At 40.5% G+C, this 20,707-nt stretch overlaps 1 protein-coding gene across 3 annotated transcripts in view; it reads left to right on the top strand.

Annotated features, from left to right (window-relative positions):
• Window positions 1-20,707, top strand: part of CPNE4 (copine 4) — a 340,611-nt gene that overhangs the window by 62,482 nt on the left and 257,422 nt on the right. The gene's annotated exons all lie outside the window — the stretch shown is intronic.

The following is a 20,707-nucleotide window of genomic DNA, read 5'->3' as shown; positions in this document are numbered from 1 at the left end:
ATACTCTCACTGTTACATCATGCACAAATCAAGTATTGTTTCTGTCGTTTCCCCTGTACATTTTAAATAAATATGGAATCTAGCTTACAGACGACCTTGCAAGAGATTGCATTGATCTCACAAGCTTACTGGTTTATATTCAGTCACATTCCTGTGTTAATAAAAGCCCTATTAAACTTGGGAAAAAATGAGGATGTGTTCTTAGTGATCAAAAGCTCCCAGTATGTAGGAATTTTAAAAGATGTTGCTGAAAAAAATCACGTTTTTACCCCCAAAAGTTGTATAATTTCAAGCTAGCTTAAAGTACAAATAACAGTGCTTTTCTTCACAGTCATCAGATATGGGCTGCCTGGAGGGATCAGTTCTCTTTCCCAAAGTAGCTGTACCTCTTCTTTCATGTGTCAGAGCTGAAGAGATTTCTCTATGAAATATTCAGAGGTCAGACTTTCTTGGTGCAAGATGGTTCATTTGTCACTTCTGCTTTTGTGCCTGAGAAGGCTGACCTACTCCTGCAGAAATAGAATATTGGGAGTTGCCCACATTTGTTGAGAAGAACTTTATTTTTTTTATTTTTTTACATGAGGGACCTGCGGGAGATATGGATTAACTAGTTAGTTAAAGCTATCCACACTCCATACAGTTTCCTGTGTCCACTGGCCATCAAACTTCAAAAATCTCTTCCAAAAGAGTACGTTCATTGGTGTTTGTAGGTGACTTCAGAAGCCACCCTAAAATATCCTGTTTTGCATTGCAAGCCTTTTAATAAGACCAGCTGGTATCAGTGAGGAAAAAATACTCATGTTTTCAGAATTGCAGGACTCCATGCAGGTTCTTCAGGTAGTACTCTAGCAGGGACAATAGATATATGATAGGAGGAAAAGGGTTTTACTTTATTGTTTTTCAGATATTCACTGTCTCTCACTTTATGTGAGATTTCTTTAACAAGAAGTTGAAATCACTCTTGGAGATGACAAAATATTAGAGTAAAAATGGATATTGCTTCCTTTGATCTAAACTTGGCTCTACTGATTCTGTGGGAATTGTCATACATACCAAGTTGTTTTAAAGTACAGCACATCAGTTTAAATCTATTACTGCTGAAGGTCATAGAAGTGAAAGGAAACTGTGCTACACTACTTATTGTCATTCTTGTGAGTGAAACTCTAGAGAGAGGAGGAGGTGGACCTTCCTTGGCAGCTAACTCTCACCTGCAGAAGTCCCCTGTTGTAGCTGGTGAGAGATGTAAAAGCTGCAGCTGCATTCAAAGACAAGATAACAGATTCTTTAGTATGCTTGCAGCCAGAGTTAAAGCATCAGGGGAAGGTGGAAGAGGAGGAGATAATTATAAAGGTAATAGATGAATCTCCCTGACTATCCTGAAAGTGCAAAGGGAAGTATATCAGATGTAGATTATATGCCCTTGTCTTACCTATGAACTTGGCAAAGTGTTTATCAGATCATGCTAAACATAATATTAAAGTAAAAGTACAACTTTCTGTGGTGTGATGTACTATAATATCTCAAAAGTCAGTGTGTTAAGTTATGCTGCCAAAACTTGGACATTTAGGGAGTACAAGATATCATTAATGATCCTTCAATGCTCCTAAGTAGATTCACAGTTAGAGTGCTATTGTTTTTAAAAGCTTTCATCCAAAAGATATAACATTTGCCTCCTACCCCAAGCTGCAATGTAGAGTATTCAGGTAGATGTGATGCTTGTCCCCCTCCACCATCTTTTGTTAAATGCGAGGTTGATGAACCCATTTGGTTTTTAAACATAGAGGAATGGACTTGCACCTTGACATGCAACTTCTTCATTAGGAATGGAGGAGGATCAGAATTAGTTGAAGATATGCCCATAAGCATGCTAGGAGAAAGCTGTAGTGTGAAATTAGAGGGGGCAGAAGGAGGCGGGTATAGGAAGACTCCAGTCTTCCCATCCTGCCTCCTCTCCTTCCTCCTCCCTGCAGGCTACTCTAGTAGGATACTTACTCCAGCATCTGATGTTGAAATCATGACTGTGTGTTTTTGCAGCGTTGACTTCTGTTGCCACCTCTATGCCTTTTTTGTGTCTTGTCTCCCCATCCCCACTCAGGTCAGGGTGGTATCTGTCCCTCAGCAGAATTCAGTGTAAGGATGTTTCCTTTGGCTTGCAGCACTCCTGTTCATCTCTTGCTTGCACAGTGTGAGTAAACACTAAAGAACAGTGAGGTTATCATTCATGCAGCTGAAATAATAGCCCAAACAAAAGGGTTCCAACTCCAAATCATTTTCTTAGTATCTAAATAGATAGGTATCAACTGCCTCTGTTTGGCTAATGCTTAACATTGACTTCTTTCATCCTGTATGAGAACAAAGGTAAGTCGTGTCACCATGCCTGTGTCACCAGGACACATTGTACATCGCCTCGAAAAGAATTCTGCCCCAATCAGATATATACTTTCTGTTAATGATTTCAGTGCTGGCATGGAATATTGTCTCAACCCTTTCTACAACTGGGTAAAAGACACATTCACCTTCCCTGAGGAGGTGAATCGAATCTTGTCAGCAGTATTAGCAAAACGGAACATCTGCAGACTACAAATAAATAAATCTGCAATGTTAACAGCAGCTCCAGAGAGCTCTCGATGATGTTCTTGCTTCTATTGGCAGGAGCCACCACTTTCCTTCAGTAGCAACAGAAAACAAGGGATATAGAAGTTGGTGTTGAGGCTTGTAAGCAATGAGGCTGCGGTCATTCTTAAGAGAGTAAGCCTTCTCTGGTTGGACCCAAAGATACACTCTTGACATCAATCTGTGATAAAGTACTTTTTTGCACAATAACCAGCTTCTTCAGTATTACACTGATAGAAATACAGAGTAGCTACACAGAAGCTGATGGCCTTATTCCACATGTATTTCCCTGGAGGTTTACACTGCTCTTCTTCTGCTGATGTTCTCCTCAGCACATTCTGATCTACATTTTGTAGATGTGTTTGTGATAAGTGCATCTGCTACTCCAGATTCTTGCTCAGTATGATTTTGATTAGCTCTTTATGTTTGAAAGAGTTACGCTGGCTTACAGGAGCTTCAAAGTAAAAGAGAAAGAGGGACATTAAAATTCATTTCTTCCAGCTGTTCTGATGAAAAAGCATTATAAAAAAAATAAAATAAAAATCTTTGTGTTCATGTAGAAAGAGATCACATTCCAGATACCATCTTCATCTGGAGTTTTGCTGCATTGTAAAGCCTCTTCCTTTCAAATGCGAGCACTTTATCTCCAGTTTTATGCGATTCACCTTTGTCATGAGAAAGTATGTGACTTAAGAGGAGCAGAGCTGTTGTGGAGGATTTGCAGATTAGGATGCAGCTTAGTAGTCATGCCTTAACAGATGATGACTGTAACATCAGAATTAAGCTGACATTAGTCCACTACTTTACAGTGATATTTATTTTGGCCTCAGGTCATCAGTGAAACACAAGCTGAATTCTATGCGGTGTCAACGCCACTGTTTTTTTTTCCCCCTCCCCCCCCCCCCCCCCCCCAAATTGTATGAATATATTCAAGCACCTTTATTGGGCTGGATCACACAACCAGACTACCAGTGCAAGAAAGAAGTAAGATTTTTTAGAAAACTTCTGGGACACAAAGGTCTTTATACCACTAATATTATCTAGACTTATTAATGTGTTGTATGGGACTGACAGGCTTCATGCTGAATTGAATACCAGAGGAAAAGAACATTTTCTTTCAGACAGCCATCATCAAACCTGTCTATCTTGTATTAAAGCCAGAAGTGTTTCCATCCAGGTGCTGACATAAGTCCAAACAACAATCTCACTGTGTGTAATCAAGCATCAAGCTATTGTCCTTGTATACCTTGGAATACCTGGAGGATCTGGGTTCCTGCTTTCTTTAATTTTTAATAATTATGTTTAACTTTGAGGTAGAATACAATAACTGTGATTAAAGCGATTGTTTTGCTCAGCTGGAATGATTTCTGTTCATGCCCTAGCACAATACTGCAAGATTTGAAATGCAAATACAGGGAAGGGAAGATATGTTCTTTCAGTAATGTATTTTTTTAGATTACCATTGAAATAAAACAAAAATAATTTTATAAAAACCTAAGCTGAAGTAAAATGCAAGCCAGAATTTTTTAAAGTTTTGCACCTTTCTGGTGACAAGTGTGGTCTACTTATGGCAATAGTTTCAGTTTTGACACTTAAATCCTGAATTAGGAGTGAAGAATTAGTAAATCAGTTGTTGGCTTCGAAGCTAATATTTCATCCTTCCCGCTTATTCTGTTTCCATGCTATTATCATTCTTTGGACTCTGTGGATTCTTGTTAAATTCTTTGATTTTTGCTTTTGTTCATCTTAACCAGTGAAACACTCTATGCTAAATTAAGAGTGTACTTTAATGACACATCTCAAATCTGTTTTGGTCAAGTGTTTTCTTGAAAGAGTAGTGGTTGATTTAAATATTGACGCAAACTTTTTCTGAGTGAATCTATCAGAACTGTGGCAATGGAAGACTGTTTTTATGTCACTGTGCTGTGGCCATCAATACTAGGTAGGCTGCATGGTGGTATCACTTTGAAGTTCTCCTTGGCATTTCCAGTGTGACTTTTGTCAGTGAAATTTTCATTGACTTGTCAATAAGGTTGTTAAAAAAAATGTATATTTTTGCTTAAAGTCACAATTTGTCTCATGTTAGATCAAAATAGAATAAGTACTGAATTTTACAGAGTTAGTCACTAAGATATTGTGGAGAGAGAATTCTTTAACTTGGAAGCGACGTTGAGCTGCTTCTGTCAGATACCTTGATTTGCTCTATAAATTAAATTAAAAAGACTTTCCATCTTCTTGCATACTATAGTGCAGTATTGTCCATGTTTGTCTTCACACAGACATCCATAGAAAGCACAAATAAAAAGTGAAAGTGCATTCTACAAAAATATGGAACAAGCTTTCCATAGGGCAATATCTGAAGTGATGAACAGACAGTAGTGGCAGGTGATTGGTTGTTTTGTTTTGGGATCTGCTACTTACTGACTTGCTGGCAAGGACTTGGGTGGGTGAGTGGTAACAGCTTCAAGGACTCATTTTTGTAGAAAAAGAAGGGACAGTGACTTGAGGTCATGTAGACTGTTGACCAAGGCTTTTGTGAGCTGCTTCCACCGCTGAGAAACCAAACTACACATCAGTTAGTAGCTTAGTTGATATAGGTGGCTTTAATTTTATGAAGTGTGGGTTTAGAAGTTTGACTGATAACATGTTGGGCTTTCCAAGGACCTAGGGAACGTGCTACACTGACTGCAGGTAAGCCAGCCAAAGTACTTTCATTAACTGCAGTTATGCATGCTGTTCTACCTGCATAACTGACTTGGTCTTCAGTGGAGGCTACATTCTCAAGTATGAACACAAAATGAAGAAGCAACATTAATGCTTCAGGTAAAGAAACAAAAAGCTGTCCAAAAGAATCTTGATTTTAACAGGTAAGTGATCAAGTTCATGTTCTGATTCTGTAGATGCAAGGTGGCAGCCCACAAATACAAGCTTTGTTGTGATTTTTATTTCACCAGGCATGACAGAATTGGTCAAGGTTCATCACCTGCTTCTTCACTTTACACAGTGAATAGTAAATAATTTATCCTTTCAGTTAAGCTGTGAATCTTCTCTGTTTTGTCAGCTGGATCACAGTAGTGTTTTACCTTAATTGAAGGTATGAGATGGGAAAAAAAAGCAATAGTACGAAAGAATATTTTATTTTAGTGCAAACCAAATAGAAACTGTATGCCTAAATCCACACCAGAACCAAGTAGTAGTACAGAAGTTGGAAAAAGGTTTGCATATATCTGTAGACACCTCAGAGAATTATTTTGCAAAGGTATATTGCCATCTAGTGCTAAACTCTCTTCTATTCATTGTACTGTGTGCTTCTGTATTTGCAGTAGATGCCTGACTGACACTTTTATGAGAATCATCAGAAATAATTTTCACTTCTGCTGTCAGGGCTTCTGGCACTGTAAATTTACTCTCCAGAAAGAGAGAGTTTGTTAAAGTTGCTGCCCTGTTCTTTTTAAGCATTGAGAGGAAGAGTTAAAACAAAATGTAATTTTTTTTATACACCTGTAGCATTAACCCTTAGCTAATAATGTCTTCATAGAGAGGGATGAGTCTGAATTAATTTTACAAAATTGTACAAATTTGGGCACGAAGCTTCTTTTCTTCCTTTTTACACACAGGTTTTTGTTTATTTGATTTTTTTTTTGTGCGTGTAGTTTTTTAGATTTTGGTATAATATGTATTTTTTCTTTTCTACACCTCTCATTTCTGAGTTCTACTTAATGTGACACAGAAATTGTGTATTTCTTTTTTTTATGGCATTCAAATACGGTAACACTTTCAAATCTCACCAAAACTTCTCTTTAACTTTGAACTTACACAGCAGTGACTTCCACATAGTGAACTAGAATTTTGTAAGATGTCTGACAATGCTTCCTCTTAGAAAGGTTTTAGGAACTTTGCATTCTATCACGTCCTGTGTTATAACTGTATGAAACTTTGCTATAGTTTAGCTACTGGAAGCTATAATTTAGGAAGCTATAATTTCCTGAGGCTTGGTTAGGAAGACAGGTTTTTGCTCAGTTGTGGGACTGAAAATGAGAAGGAAGATTTTTACTGTGTACTTCATTACTTGTTAACCCTCGGAAGCTAAAAGTAAATGCATATACATTTAGAAAATAGATAAAACTCGGTATAACTTACTTAACTATTGTCTCAGTTCCTCACTTGTTTCTGTTTGTTTTTTTTTATCAACAAGCATATGTTGATTGTTGCAATGGTCATTTCTGGTGGATTTCATTGCACTTTCTTTGCCTTCTTACAGTAATGTTGGTAACACAATTACTTTCAAGATGCTTCTTTATTTTTAACTTGATTGTCACCTTGCGTAGCAAAGAATATCTAAATCTGCGACCTGCTGTTTAAGGTTTAGGAAACAGTATTTCATGACACACTGGGAGGTTTAATATGGTTTGACCCATTTCTAAACTGTTAATAATGTTCTGTTGCAAATCTGTATGTTAGAAGTCACTGTATTACAGATACCTCATTTTAATAATGACATAGAGTCTTGGGGATTTAGGGAAAACTGCAAGTGAATGCAGTTTGGGGAATGGTTTGAATGGTTTTCCTTTGGGAAAAAGGGGAAAGCGGAGATCCCATTGGCAGACATCAGAATGCACTTCCAATTGATTTGCCATTCTTCTCCAGAACTGTGAGACAGGAACAGTGTTCTGACCTGTGTTTTGTAAAGCCTCTGAAATTATTTATAAGTGACACTACATGGAGTTAAATCAGGAGAATTTTGCATGATGTTGATACAGCTGTTGCAGTGCAATATCAAAGCATTTTGACTTGGCTCTTTTCTCCATTAGATAACTGAATTTTCCTTTCCTTTTCTTTAAACTGCAGGTAAATAATGTTGCTTGTTCTCTGAGAAATCTCTGAAAATACTTCAGTTTTTCGGGGGGGATTCTGTCCTGTTGGCTATCAGTCAATCCTTGTAGAGAACAAGAAGCTCTCAGTTGAAGCTCATGAATACTGGAGGACTGTTTTGTCTTGGGGAGTTACACACACAGTAGTTAAAGAGCAGAATTTTCTTTGAATATTGAATCAGAATTCAATTGACCTGAAAAGAAACTACAATATCAGTTTACACATATTACATAAATCTGTAGAGAATATACCTGCTTTAGTATATTCTTATCTTCTGGACACATACAACAGAAGGACCTGTGTGACAGGAACTACAGGCCGGTGAGTCTCACCTCTGTGCCTGGGAAGATCATGGAACAGATCCTCCTGGATGACATGCTCGATCACATGAGGAATGAGCGTGTGATCCGAGACAGCCAGCACGGCTTCACCAGGGGAAGGTCATGCTTAACCAATCTTGTGGCCTTCTATAATGGAGTGACGGTGTTGGTGGATGAGGGGAAGGCGACCAATGTCATTTACCTGGACTTGACCAAGGCCTTTGACATGGGTCGCCACCACATCCTTATCTCCAAACTGGAGGGATGTGGATTTGATGGGTGGACCACTCCTTGGATAAGAAATTGGTTGAAAGGCCGCAGACAGAGGGTGGTGGTCAATGGTTCTATGTCCAGGTGGAGGCCGGTAACGAGCGAAGTCCCCCAGGGGTCTGTCTTGGGACCAGTGCTCTTTAACATCTTTATCAATGACATCAACGATGGAATTGAGTGCACCCTCAGCAAATTTGCTGATGACACGAAGCTGAGTGGTGCGGTTGACACAGCGGAAGGAAGGGATGCCATTCAGAAGGACGTTGACAGACTTGAAAGGTGGGCCCGGGTGAACCTAATGAGGTTCAACACGGCAAAGTGCAGGGTTTTGCACTTGGGCCGGAGGAACCCCAGGCATCTATACAGACTGGAAGGAGCAGTCCTTGAGAGCAGCTCTGCAGAGAAGGACCTGGGGGTCCTGATGGATGACAAACTTAACATGACCCAGCAGTGTGCTCTTGCAGCTCGGAAAGCAAATGGTATCCTGGGCTCCATCATGAGAGGGGTGGCCAGCAGGGACAGGGAGGTGATTGTCCCTCTCTACTCTGCTCTTGTGGGGCCCCATCTGGAGTACTGTGTCCAGGTATGGAGCCCCCAGTACAAGAAAGACAGAGAGCTGTTGGAGAGGGTCCAGAGGAGGGCCACAAAGATGATCAGGGGGCTGGAGCACCTCCCCTACGAGGACAGGCTGAGGGAGCTGGGCTTATTCAGCCTGGAGAAGAGAAGGCTGCAGGGTGACCTCATTGCAGCCTTTCAGTACCTGAAGGGAGCCTATAAACAGGAAGGGAGTAAACTGTTTGAAAGGGTAGATAACAGCAGGACAAGGGGGAATGGTTTTAAGTTGAAAGAGGGAGGGAAGATTTAGGTTGGATGTTAGGGGGAAGCTGTTTACCAGGAGAGTGGTGAGGTGCTGGAACGGGCTGCCCCGAGAGATTGTGGATGCCCCGTCCCTGGAGGTGTTCGAGGCCAGGTTGGATGGGGCCCTGGGCAACCTGGTCTAGTAAATGGGGAGGTTGGTGGCCCTGCCTGGCAGGGGGGTTGGAGATTCATGATCCTTGAGGTCCCTTTCAACCCAGGCCATTCTGTGATTCTGTGGCATTTTATTCATAGGGTTCAACAGTTGTACAGTAATTAAAAGTGCAACTCCCTAAAATGTGAAGTAAACCTTTTTTTAATGTTTAGTGTATACTGTACAATCTTGTTCTTGTAGTCTGGTTAGATGTATTGACTGTCTGTTAAAACAAATCACCATGGGCTGATGACCTTAGAACCTGTGACCTCTTAAGTGATGGCATTTTAAAAAAGGCATCTTAAGCCACCCCCAATATGAGACCCGTTTGTTTATGCACAGAGAGATAAGATCACGTCGCAGAAGAGATTTCTTTATAAGCATATTACAAAGAATGTGTTTGTTTGTTTGTTTGTTTTTTCCCCTGTTTAAAGAGATACTAGAGTGGAAAGAAGCAAAAGAAGTAAAGAAAATATCAGGCACTGCTTGTGAATGTTGGCATGTCTTTGAATAAGCAGGACAAAAATCATGTTCCTGACACAAAATCTGGTACTTCCACCTGTTCATAATGCTTCATAAGATCCTGCTTCAAGGGTGGGCAGGCACTGGAACTGGCTGCCCAGGGAAGTGGTGGAGTCCCCATCTTGAGGTATTTAACTCAGAACATGGCACTTAAGGACGTGGTTCATTGGTGGGCTTATAGTGTTAGCTGATGATAGTTGGTCTTGATGATCTTACGAATCCTTTCCAACCTACATGGTTCTATGATTCTGTATTTCCTAACCAGTCAACTCCAAGACTCAAACGCTATGTCTGGATGTACAAAGGAATGTAGGAGAGCCGTGACATCCCATGGCCCTGATCAGAACAACAAGAAAATTTTACTGAGCTTTTACTCTTTGAAACAAAATGACTGCATAGGGAATATCTCTTGGAGGAATGTAAGGTATGGCCTGAAGCTCTGACTAGGCAGTTGTTTATTTTACTGCCGTCAGCTTCCTCTCAAAAATCAAAGGCAGCATCATAAATGATTCAAGCATACATTTTTCTCCTCTGTTTTTCAGGAAAAAAGATACCTCTTCACTGTATTCTTTTGTATTGAATGTTAAAATAGAGAAAGTGAAAAAAAAAAAGAAATTCTGTATATGAGATACACTGAAAGGTTTCTATTATTTTCAGAGCTCCTGAGATTTGAATGTTTATGTTCACCACCATTTAAGAGTTGAAAGATGTTTAGACTGAAGAAGGCACAACAATAGTTTTCACATGTTTGAAGGCTGCAGCTAAGGAGAAAGTGATAGACTTGTGGTTGCTGGGCAAGAAAAGAAACAGACTGGATTTGCAGAGAGGTAGACTGAGCGTAGACATTGGCACAAAGATAAGAAGAGTGAAGCACTGCCAGAGACCAGATTCAAAGTATCTGATCTACTTCCTATTTCCTCTGGATGTACACAGATAAGAGCTAACATTCTCTGCTGATGGTTTTGGTTTTTGAGTTGTGTGAATGAAGCACATTGTGGACGTTTCTGTAGAAATGGATTTTGGCCTCAAACCCCTTGTCAGTCCCACTTGCTGGAATTTTGCCAAACACTCTAAGTGCTTTCCATAACAAAGGCTTCTGCAATCAAATTGCAAAAGGCGGCAGCATGACAAGAAGGAATCTAGGTAATTGTGCATACTGTGGGTTTCGTGCCCTTCAATTCCATGTGACAGCTGATCTTCAAAGCTATGATCATCTCTGATGCAAGCTAGCTGTTGATTTTGGTATTGTTGGGTTTCTGAAATAAAAGATATTTAGCTTTTTCAGAAAATGGCATAAGTTGTCTATGGAGTGATTTGTAGTATTCTGGAGAAATTATTTTTTGAGGTGCAGCCCTGAACTGGTTTATGAGACACCTAGTTGCATTTTAAGACCGTACTTAATTTTCTGCATCATTTCCTACATGGCTGATATATATTTTAAAATCACTGTGCAGAGTGCAGAGATAACAAGATAGCACTGATAAAGCTGTTCTGCATGCCAGAAACTGACCACTGTGCTGCTGTGAGCTGGCCCGCAGCAGTCAGCTCTTGCACCCTGTGCTTGCTCTGCTAACTCAAAGCTCAGTGGAGCTGCCTGTGGAGCCAAACGAATGAGCTGTGTCAGGGTTCTAGGATACTATGACTGAAATCCCTCCAGGACCAGCCCTGCTAGCTTGCCACTGCTGCAGTTTCAGTATGGGTATACCCTTTTTAGGCTGTCCAGAAGTTAGATCTGTTGAGATACTTCATTTGTTTAATGGAAGCAGTAGAAAACATGCCTTCTCCATCTGCCAGTTCTTTGCCCTGATCATGTATTACTTGCATTTTAATCCAATATTAAGCTTTTCTATAACCATCACTTTTTAAACTGATGACTTTTCAGAACAGCATCTCTACAGTAGTACTCAGAAAACAGTCTTTCACATAGATGTCCTGATTGTTATTTGATCACTAGTTCTGATCATACAGAAGTGTGTCCTCAAAGTACACTACTGCACGATTAAAGGCTATTGATTTTTATATCACCTTCTTTTTTTTTTTTTTCTAATTTTTGTTTTAGATCACTTTAATTTTTGTGGCTGACTATTACCAGGCAATGCTGAATTTTAAGCTAGATTGCACTGTCTGATGCTGTTCTTCACTGCCAAGATCTTTCCACAGGGAGAATGATTTCTGCTTCTGCTCACCCAGGTAGCACTCGTATCAGTGCCATGTATAAGACAGTGCTGTTGCAGCTGCCATTGAATTGGTTTGATAGAAAAGTCACATTTTAAATCCCCAGCATGTTTCTTCTGCAAATGAAAACCAGAGTTAGTAGGAAAATGTTCAGGATAAAAACAGTGGAAATGGGCAAAGTCAGACGTTTCAACTGTCCTGTGAAAACAAACAACTTTTCCATCCTTAAATGCTGACCCTAACTCTCTTCCCAGGTCAGGGGCCATGTGTGCATCCACAGATGTGAGATACATGATCCAAAAAGTGCACCTTACTTCTTATCTCTGCTTCCTTAATGCATAAACATTTCTCTGCCTCCCTAGAAGTGCACATTTCAAGGCCAGACACTAGTGTGTAGGTAGTGGAGTTCAAATCTGCAACACCACTTACACACAGATAATCACAGTCTGCTGCCTGTACTTTAGAAAGGGGGAAACCCCTTTGGAATCCAACCGCAGAGACTTCAGGCTGGTACACAGCTCAGCCTTTGGCCTCTTTCCAGCAGTACTGCCTGGAAAGCAACACTTAGAGGTTTAAGCAGAGCAGCACAACTTTTAGTCCCTGTGAGCTGAAGACTGAGATTTTCCTGTGGCAAAGAGCTGTCAGAGGAGAGCTGGTAGAGCTGAGGGCAGAGGGAGCTCCAGGTGTGTTTAGAAGGGAAGGGAGAACAGCTCCTCACACAGGGTCACACACTTCGCTGCAAGGAAACATCTGCACATGCAGTCTGTATGCAGGAACGTGCAGCTGGAGAGCATGCTTTTTCACTGCTCTTTGCACCAGAAGCTCACGCTGGCTTGTTTCTTCACGTAGTCAGGGATCGGGGTAAATCAGAGCCCCTTGTGTTCATTGCTGCTGTTTAAAGGATGTGGTTTTTGTCTTGGAACTTTTTCTGCTGAGAAGAATATTGATTCCTGAAAGGAAAAAAGAAGTTGTCTGATCCTCAGGATCAAAAAAAGTGATTCCTCTAAGTGAGCACAGTCCCGCTGCATTAAGAAATGTCAGTTACATCAGCAGTGTGAAAGTACCCCAATGACTGTGACATATCCCACCGCGAAGCTCTGGGGAAACTGTAACCTCTTGAACTCAGTGGAGATGGGCAGCAAAAGAAGTGGCTGCTGTGACAGCCGGAGGTTTCAGCAAAGGGAAGGTCCCTTCAAATATAGGGACCCTTCAAAGGTCCCTTCAGCTATTCTTCATAACTTTCTGACCAAATGAATGGTGAAGAGTGCACGTGGGGTAGACTGTCTCAGTGAAATGGAAATCACAGCAGTTGTTTAACAAAGAATCAGGTTCCCATAGCCTCATTGTCAGAGGAAGAATTCCAGTGAAATGGGAAAAAATATGAATATGGATATCTATAAACCATTTGTTTCTTTCTGCAAAGTGGGGCTGAAGGGCCTAAATGTGCATATGGGATCTGCTATAAAATTGCTGCATAGAGGGAGTTTGTGCAGTGCTTGAGACCTGTTCCTTTCCATATCAGTCAATGAATCACTAACAGAAAGTAGATGAGTGAAGCTCCTGAATCATTCACTTTTATAGCATGCATGATCACCGCTATTAATTTTTTCTCTAATCTTCAAATAATCCTAGATCTGGCAAAACAAATCTGACAAAGGTTTCCATTTACAGCTACTAACAAATGTGTTTCTTCCCTGAGGAGTATTTGTACTGCTTTGGGAGCAGGGTGTTGACTATGACAGCAGTCTTGCCTAGAAAACAGACTCCTTTTTGGAAAACTAATACAGGATGGAATTGGTTGTAAGAAAGTACATGCATGCTGTACTCTGCCTCTGACTTTAATAGTTGTTTCTAATCATTTCTTTGACTCAGCTGTAATCTCTATATCCGTGCACACTTGTTTATGTTCTCTGCCCCTACATGCATACAGAGGTGCATTCAAACTGCTGATCTCCAGCAGTCCCAGTGACTTTGCTTGCAAGAAATTGTAAATCGTTGTGCTCTGATGTATAGAAACATCTGATGCCTGCTTGCAAGCTTCAGATTCTGACATCTCTGAACAGCAAAACATGTTGTTTTCTGCTATCTTAGTCATGGGACAGTGTTTATTGTTCTTTTGCTGGGTAAAGAGAGCCAGCTTGGATCTGTGCTGTCTTCAACTCCACAGAAACTGAGACAGTAGGATATCAGCATAAATCTTCTCTCTTTCTGATTACTGTCTTGTATGCTCCAAAAATTAATATTCACCTTGCATCTTTTGTAATAATCACAAGTTAATTAGCCAATGCATAATTCAGTGAGTTAATTTTAAAGTTTTTATATGCACACATTTTCTGTTGCAGAGCCTTATAGTTACATAGTGTAGAATATCTTCCTTGGGCAGATACAAACGTGAAAGGCAGGGGCTGTTCTGCAGTAACAACAGCCTTCCACATGGCCAGCTCCTCACCCTTGAAAATGGACAAGACCCACTTTCAGGAGGTACTGCAGACAGAGACAGCTGAACATCCTGACAAATGGCTGTAAAAATGTATTTGGGTTTCCCTCTGTAGATATGAGAAGTTACTGTGAGTGAGTGAAGAAAAAGAGAATGAATGAGTAGGAACACACATCTCCAAAGGGCTGCCCCTTCCTGAAGCCTTCCCAACTGAAACATTTGTGATCTGACCCTTCCTACCCTTGTGCAAAGATCCAAGATGTTCTATTCATCTATCTGATGAAAGAACATCAGTGGTTGTCTGCTGGACACTTTTACATGGGTCTTTTATCAACACCAAGTCTATGTGCATTTCACATCAGTTCTTAGCTGTAACTTGAAGTAACATACCTATGTTTGTGTACATATACACAGCACCAAGTAAAGCACCCAAGCCATTGCTCCTTGAACCATCCCCCTTTAGAAATTCACCTAATAACAAATGACACACCTCTCTCTGTAATCACTGTGTCGCTAACGTTCCATTACATGCTATGAAGGATGTGCCTGCCTGCACAGTACCTCAATCCATTGAGTGTGGTCTGAGAAGGATGCGAGGATCAGAAGGTTGCTTTTTGTACAATTCAATGGCATTCGTTGCCTGGCCAGCCTCTGACTTTCTGAGGAAATATATATACGTTGCACCTTCATTCTTTCTCAGTTTTGTAACAGAAACTCTGTTATCATCTGTGTGGATATATCTAGTTGGTAGTATTGGTTAGTAACTTGAGGACAGAGAAAATGGGCCCACAACACTTTGGTACTTTCAGGCAATATTTGTGGAAAAACCTGGGAAGAAAGCTGGGGGAGTTTTTATTGTTCATCTCCAAGCAGAGACAAAAAATTCCTATTCAGGAAAACCCACCCAAAATAACAGCGGATCTTGGTTTTTGCAGATGCTAGCAAAAAGGTATGGAATGAACGCATCCAGACAAATAGTGAAGTGCAACAGCCAGAAAAGACAGACCACAGTCTTTAAAAAAGTATATCAGGACTCTCAATACTTCAGGCTGAAGTGTCAGAAAATCAAGAATTCGTGGACTGTAAAAGAGATCAGATGGTATGGATTTGTCAGCTTCCACCTCAAAATCCTTGCCTCCTACTCATGCTGAGTTTCTTTCCCTGTGTAAATACAGCTTTATGGTCCCTTACCAGGCACTTGCTCACTCTTTTTTTATGCAGAAAAGACACTGCAATGCTTCCTAGCTTGTATGTGGCTGCCACTTGGAAGTATCTGTTTAACTGAGCTATTTTATCTGCATTTATCATTGTTTCAAAGTCTTTTTGCTTGCTGTTCCTATTAGCATATTTCCACAGATGAAAACCATCAAACAATTACTATGTGAAGTTCAGGGTATGATTTCTGTGCTTTAGAAATCATCTCCTTTCGTAGTGAATTGCAACACACTGTTTGTCCTTGGTTTTGAAGCATTAGCTGCTGGTAGTTTGGCAGCCCCCATACTGCATTTCTCATTGGGTGGTAGTGTAATGGCCCTGATACAATTTTCAATCTTCCCAACAGCTACAAACTCAAACTTTCTCTCTTGAGAATGAAAATAACTAATCCACGTTATGAGTAAATACAATTTTCATTACACAAATAGAGGGTTGATCCTCCCCTTCTGACTCCTCTGTACAGAAGCCTGGAAAGGACTGTAACTGCCATGCTTATGTAACATTCCCATATGAGATTTTGCAAAGCTTTTGAACCAGTAATTAAAAATATTGTAGCATATATAACAAAATCTTTACACTGTAATCTTCCTCTTAACAGAATCCTGCGATAGTCTTACCTGGCTCAGGTGAACAAATGTGTCTATTACCACAATTTCTTTTCTTACAACATGGAGGAGGGTTTAAAATTTAGTGAGCTGCCCGGGTTTTCATTGTTCTGTCTTACTACAAGCTGTAACCCGATCAACAATTCTTTATAAAGCAGCAGAGGGTGTTTTTGTTTTACATGACCTTGTGGGAGTTTGCTTGTTGCTTTTTCTTTTACATAAATAAATCCACACTGCTCAGGGCAAAGCTCTTTTATTCTGTTTTCATATGGTTGAAGTACACCCAGACTGACTGACTGTGCACAGTGATATTTCCACCTTGTAAGACATCTGCTACTCGTGTTTTTGCAGAAGTTGTCTGTGGAGCTTGCTCTCTCAGGATATGTGTATTCCTTAACCTCTCACCTTTCTTTTACAGGGACTTTTTAGCGCTATATGAACTGTATTTCCTCTCTTCCTCTTTTAAAATGTTCCTTCTTGCCTGCAAGCTGTGGTTATTTTATTTGTTTTAGTGTGTTCTGTCCGATAGGAGGTATTTTGTAAACATTACGTCGAGCAAAGAAGTACAGCTAGATCAGTATGTAGTAACGATATGCACTTCCATTATCTAGTTACATTATCTATTTCAAGACTAGTGACAAGTTTTACTAGTCTAGTCTTGAGTCATCTGCATATGACTGTTTATTATTGCTTTTTTTCCATATTGCTATGAGTTTCACGTTGGAAAGTATGGCCCTATGAAGTGATTATTGCTGTCTGTGGATTAATTACACAGTATCAAATCAAGGTAGAATGAAAAGCAGGGCTTGGAGAACCAGTGGGATTGTGAGAGAAAGAAACTAAGGACAAATGATAATAAAAATATCAACACGGATGACAGAAGGCCATGCTTCCAAAAACTATCCCCAAGAAGTCAAAAAGGGGTTCATAGTTAACAGTGATTATTGGAAAATCCTCATTTAGATGACATGGAATAAAATCGTATGTACATGAAAACTGTTAGGTATTGGAGTGTAACCCATTGAAAAAAAAAATCTTTTAACAGTGGCCACGCTGTTTCCAAATGATCTTTTTTTCTTATGTATTGTCCTCATACAACCTGCTTCACTTCAGATGTTCTTGACTATGCAGACAGAGTTTTTGGAGTAGTAGTTTTGGATCAATGGGACAATATACTCTTCACCAATAATGTCGGTGACAGTGTGTGCTGGTGACTTCATCTTGCACTGTTGTATTAATGTAAGTTAAAAAGCAAAAAGCCCATTTCCATAAGGAGCTTTATTTTGGATGTTTGAAAGATTTGTTGTTTTTTTTTTTCTTTTCATACCAATTTTGTTATCTCCACACAAATACACTCAATAACAGCAAAACCAAAGAGGTGACTGACTGTTTAGCTTCAATAGCATTTTGCATTAGCAAGCCTCCACTCGTTTTCTACAAAAAAACAACCATCAAGAGGAAAACACCTGATGGAGGAAACAGAAGAAAAAAAAATAGTGGCATTAACAACAGAGAGTGTATTAACTATTAATGGATGACATTTGTGCTCTTCTAATTAGGTAAGAAGGTTCACTTACTCTAATAGCATTCGTTCAGAAATATGCTGTTTTACCATAGTGAATCACCTTAAGATGTACGAACCTGGTAAATGGCTCATCTTGATGCCTGAGAAGGCCCATTGCATCTGGCTGTAATGTCCTAATGGGCAGTACTCACAGAAGATGAAGCAGCTATTTTGAACCATCTATCAATTCTTTCTCTTTTTACATAGGGGTGCAGTTTGATCCATCATCTACTGTGAATGCATCTGATGATGTATTTCCCTTGGTCTGTGTTACAAAAGATTCTCCAATTGTCAGCAAAGTTTTATGACCAGGGAGAATTCCTCCATCACCATGGTATTTTTACCATGTCTGAATTTGTCTCATAGCGCATTACAGTAATGTTCCCCGAGGAAATAGCTGATGGAAGACTCCAAGCCTTTGTTCTGCTTTGCTGTTGTTCTCCTTTTTGACTTTAAATTACTCAGGCAAGATGTTTCATTTGAATATCTATGGTATAAATTACCACTGTTGTTCTTCCCTAGCATTTGCTTGACAAATTAATTACCAATACAGTTTTGTGCAGCCTGTGTATTTGTGAGGCTGTGTAAGGTGGCAGCTGAGGGTTCCGCTTATGTAAATTAATTATAGGTGTAATTGACCTTCTGTGAAAGTGTCTGTGGCACATATAAGATTAAGAGCCATTGTGTGAGGCTGTCACTGGGAAGCACCTGCTCTTCGTAATTCTGATTTAGTCAGTGCAATGAGTGGGATTGTGTCTAATAAGAGAGTGTGGTAGCTCCCTCTGGGGAGGTGGGGGGCCAGAGAGGGGAATTAATTTGGGAACTGACTGTACCTCAGGTCCATCCATTACCTGATGCAGATTTGTAGAGGGTGTTGTGATCCAATTCTGTTCTCAGAGAGTGTGGGGTAAATAGCTTTCTGGGGATGTTAAGACTGGCCTACCTCAGCTACTGTGAAGGACGGCAGTGCTGCAGGAGTTATGTTAACTTTCCACTTGTGTGACATGACATGTGTTGTTGGTACCCACAGAGCCTACTTAGCCACCCTGCTATATCTGCCAGGTGGGAAGAAGGATTAAAATCAGGCAAGCAGAGGACACAGTATAGCTCAGCATTTTACCTCAGTTCAGAGAGATGTGCCCAGTAACACTCATGAGCCTCAGATTGTCCAGAAGCTTCAACACTTTGCTGAATTACGAGTATCATTTGTCTCTTTGCTTCTCAGAAAAAGTTTGGAAACTGTTACGTATGTAGTTTGCCCACTGATCTGTTTTTTAGCTTGGGACAGGGGAACGTTTTCAAGGATGCTTCTCTTTTCCTGCAGATTTCATCATCTTCTGCTTATTCCTCAACAGAAAAAAAAAAAATAATCCATGAGATCAGTTGTTTGCTGTGGGAATTATGATGCACCTTGGGATGATTCTGATTGCATGTAAGGAATAAATTACAGGATCAAACACTTCAGAAAGAATAAATAGTTTGTAAAATTTCTGATGTCCTTGGCAAAAATACATACAAAGTTCCAAAAAAAAAAAAACCAAAAAACAAAAAACAACCACATTTTCTGATTGTAGCAGTGCCTTCTGAGTGGTACCTGGGGCAGAATTACAAATACAGCCATCAGAATTATAGCATGCATAAGCTATTATAGTGAGGTCTGAAATGCTGAATGCTGCTGAGGCAATGTGCCAGTGGCATGCTGCAGGAGCGTGGTGCTTTATATAAAGCTTTGGAAAATTCTCCACACTGGATTTGATTTCTAGCTACAATTCAGCATAAATTGCAGTAAATTTCCTGGAGGCAGCAGCTAGGGTAACTCCTTGGTGGTGAGATGAGATGTGAGGAAAAGATCTTCATGCATAAATAATTCCTAAGAGTGCTTTTTCTTCTTCCTTCTTGGTCCAAGGAGGTTCTCATCTCAGGCATTTTTCTGGTAAAAAGAGCATCATCCCAGTGCAACAAGACTGGGGGGCTCACATTGGCATAGATAGGTGCAGAGAATTGCCAGGGCTGGAAGCGACCTCTGGAGGTTTCTCAGACAACCTGCTGCTCTAAACATGCCCAGTCCCACAACCTCTCTGGGCCCTGTCTCAGTGTTTGATCACTCCCATGGTAATTTTACTTTTTTTTTTTTTTTCTAATGGAAGTTTTAGGAGGAAGTTTTTTACACAGAAGGTGGTGACACACTGGAGCAGGTTGCCCAAGGAGGTTGTGGATGCCCCATCCCTGGAGGCATTCAAGGCCAGGCTGGATGTGGCTCTGGACAGCCTGGTCTGGTGGCTGGTGACCCTGCACAGAGCAGGGGGTTGAAACTAGATGATCATTGTGATCCTCTTCAACCCAGGCCATTCTATGATTCTATGATAAGTTTCCTAAATTCTATCTTGAAGTTACTACCTCTCCTCCATCTACTTTTTAACTGAAGAGTCTCAATGTCTTCTCCACATGTTCCTCCCAGGCAATTTTAGACAGCAGTGAGGTCTCCCCATGCCTTCTCTTTCTACAGTTAGACAAACTGAGCTCCTCAGGCTTCTGTCAGACATCATGTCCCCCAGGTGCCTGAAGCACTTCACTGCACTCACTCCAGTTTGTCTACATTTCTCTGTACTGGGAAGCCCCAAACTGAGAAGGTACTCAGGATGTGGGTTTTGCAAGTATTGGAAGGAGGAGACCCTCCCTAGACCTGCACAGATCTACATGCACTATGGACAAATCACAGCCACTGTTGGAATGTACTAATGTCCCTTGCTGCCATAAAATGAAAACTCGTATATAATGTTTGGGCGGAGCGTGCTGTTGACAAAGCTGAAATCTGAACCTCCTTCCCTCCTTTCGTTCTCCACTTTGCTGACGGGATTCAGCCAGAAGCTGAGGCAGTCCCAGTGCATGACTGATGATGACCCGAAGGGTCCAGATCCAGCTTGCAGGTACTACACTTTCTGCCTTTCTCTTCCCTCTTATTTTCTGACAGGAATCCATTCTTGCTGCTTTCTTATGTGAACAAGGCATATGCTGGAACAGAAAATGTCGTTTTATATTATAACTAACTGATGCTAAAATGCTGTGTGAACACTAGCAGCCTTTGTTTCAAAGAGTGAGCCTAAA

Source organism: Gallus gallus, chromosome 2 (genome assembly GCF_016699485.2).
Source record: "Gallus gallus isolate bGalGal1 chromosome 2, bGalGal1.mat.broiler.GRCg7b, whole genome shotgun sequence".
Lineage (NCBI taxonomy): Eukaryota > Metazoa > Chordata > Aves > Galliformes > Phasianidae > Gallus > Gallus gallus.
The sequence above is the reverse complement of the archived record's forward strand: the minus strand, read 5'-3'. Positions and strand labels throughout refer to the sequence as shown.